General features: G+C 37.6%; 1 pseudogene; it reads left to right on the forward strand.

The window, feature by feature from the left end:
* Window positions 1-226: 226 nt before the first annotated feature.
* Window positions 227-1,414, forward strand: LOC102832403 (annotated as a pseudogene).
* The last annotated feature ends 1,612 nt before the right edge of the window (window positions 1,415-3,026 follow it).

The following is a 3,026-nucleotide window of genomic DNA, read 5'->3' on the forward strand; positions in this document are numbered from 1 at the left end:
TTTGAAAAAGAAACCAATAGATATGAAGTTATTATGTATAAATTTCAAAATAGTGGTGTTCAATCTTGGTAAAGTTTCTGTTTATCTTGTGCAAAAATGAATGTAAAAAGAGGCCTGCAGGTGCAGAGTCATGGATGAGGATGCAGGATACTGCACCCAAGAGGTTAGAAGGACTCGCATAAGATAGAATTCACAATTCAAGAGGAAATAATCCAGGAAAAGGAAAAACAAGCAGATCAAGATGTGTAGTTCTGTAACTGTCAAGTTGTGGTTTTTGATAGATCATCGCATCAGGGAAGACTATCCCTAAAAAGAAATGTTACGAGCTCTGAAGGCCAAATGTTATGAGGAAGGGCTGGACTTGAGGGCTGTGGTGATGAATGAGATGGCACTGACAATTGAGCAAGGGGATCTAGGTCTATGGATAAATGGAGAACCAATCACTGCCTTCCCCCAGGTAGTGGTAGTGAGAGTACCAACCCCTTGGGTACAAACTGATAGTGACATCACTATTTTGTGTCATCTAGAGAAGATGGGATGTCTGTTGATGAACTGGTCTCAAGCTATCCTGAACTGTGTTAATAAGTTCTGGACATTTCAAGAGTAGACTGGCCATGGTGTTCCTCTGCCAGATACTTTCTCTTATGGTGGCCATGAAAATTTTGCTAAAATGATTGATGAAGTAAAAGTATTGGAGTTCCCAATGGTAGTGAAAAATACATGGGGTCATAGAGTCGAAACTCTTTTTGTGGCTCAAGATAAGCATCAGTTGGCTGATCTAAGCCATCTTATTTGCCATGAAGCTCCACACCTGTTCCAGAAGTATGTTAAAGAATTCCATGGATAAGATGTACATGTGATTGTTGTGGGAGTCTGTGTAGTTGTCACCATGTTATGTTGTTCAACAGATGGAAGGATGCAAAGCCACTGCTGTCTAGGTGGTATGGGGAAGATGTGTTCATTGTGTGAACAAAGGAAGTAACTAGCTATCCAAGTGTCTAATATCCTGGGAACAGATGAGTATGGCATTGACCTTTTGATGAAAGATGATGGCTCCTTCTGTGTCTGTGAAGCCAATGAATATGTAGGTTTCATTGTATTTGGTAAGGCTTGTAATTGAGATATAGATGGTATCATAGGGTACTATGACACCTCCTTTCTGCCCTCTGGCCAGCTCACCTGATGTATGTTCCTGCTTCCTCTGGTGTCCATGCCCAGTGAGACTAGTAAGCAGGAGTTGAGTCCCCCAGCCAGCACTGCTATAGACAATATGAGTGCAAGTTCAAGCTCTGGTGACAATGACCCTGAAACCACTGAGTGGGAACTGCTCACCAAGCTCCCAGGGGGCCTGTTCAACATGAATCAGCTGCTAGCCAATGAAATCAAACTCCCAGTGGAGAGACTCCACTGGTAAATCATTAACCAACAAAATCCATGTTAAACTTACTTTTATTTATTTTATTTTTTTTATTTTTTTAAATTTAACCAACTTGCAATGCTGTTCACGGAAAGCACTCAGGAAGGTGAGAAAGCATTGAATAAAATTCGTAGTGAGAATAAGAGGGAAATAAACAAGACCACTACTATTACCATGTAATTGATTTTTCATTTGCAAATCCTACATATTTAGTTTGAAAACAGGCAGAAGAGGTGGGATATAGAAAAATGTCCAAGTTCTCATAGTCACCTTTTTAAATTACTCATAAATTTATGTGGCCATAAGGAAAATATACAGTTTTTCATGGTCCTTTGTTTTTGTACAGTCAGTAAAAAAAGGAGCTCTGGTAGCGTAGTGGTTATGATTGGGCTGTCAACCTCAAGGTCAGCAGTTCGAAACTACCAGTGGCTCCATGGGAGAAAGATGAGGCGTTCTGCTCCCATAAAGATTTACAGCCTCGGAAAAACCCTGTGCAGGGTCACTGTGAGTTAGAACCAACGCCACAGTACTTAACAACAACAATTACTTTACATTGTGCTACAAAATTTTTATTGGGTGGGGAAACATCTGCCTAAATAACAGGAATTTAAAAGATATACAAATCTGAGACTTCTGCAGCTTTCCTATTTACTAACAGCTTTATGTATAATTTCTTATAAAATATTGAGGGGCTCTCATTAGGTTTTCTTATTTTCAATTTTGCTTTTTGTTTTCCCCCTTAATTTAGGTGGAAAATAAAGATCAAATAAAGACTTCTTTATGTCAAAATTGCATGTTTGTATGATTAAAGGGAAATGAACTGTATTGCAGTGTCTAGTATAGAGAATAACATTTAATCCAATGTAGATAAAATTACTAGTTTAAAATATGTGCATTGCCCTGTATTTGTTTAGTGTTTTAGTCTTTTTGAAAGATATGCGCTATTAATGTTGCCTGGTTTTCTTTTTTTCTTTCTTTCTTTTTTTTTTTTTTTATAATACATGCAAGTCTAATATTACCTGCTCTATGCCTGCACTTTTAACAATGGCCAAAGTGAAGAATATGTTACCTTTTTTTGTTAACAAGACACTGACTTGAAATACATGTGCATTTAAAATCCTTTTTCTTTTTAAAATTGTGGTAGCTGAGCATTTAAACATAAGGACAAGATAAAATATTTTGGGGGGGTCAAATCAAGGGTCTATAAGTTCTTACATATAAAGCTGAAGTGATTTCTAATGCCAGAATTACACATTTACATTTTTCACATTTTAGGAGAGAGTATACCAGAAATGACAGATTGAAGAGGAATGGTATTGCACTCATTGTCAAAAAGTACATATACAGATCAGTCATGAGATTCAACGCTGTCTGTGATAGGATAATATCCATGCACCTACAGGGAAGCCCAGTTAATACCACTATTATTCAAATTTCTGCAACAACCACTAAAGCCAGTGAGGATGAAAAAGAAGAATTCTACCAACTTCTTCAATCAGAAAACGATCAAACATGCAATCAAGATGTATCGATCATTACTGGTGATTGGAATGCAAAGGTTGGGAGCAAAGAGAAAGGATTAGTAGTTGGGAAATATGGCCTTGGTGAT

This window comes from Chrysochloris asiatica, unplaced genomic scaffold (genome assembly GCF_000296735.1).
Source record: "Chrysochloris asiatica unplaced genomic scaffold, ChrAsi1.0 scaffold00002, whole genome shotgun sequence".
NCBI classification, from domain to species: Eukaryota; Metazoa; Chordata; class Mammalia; order Afrosoricida; family Chrysochloridae; genus Chrysochloris; species Chrysochloris asiatica.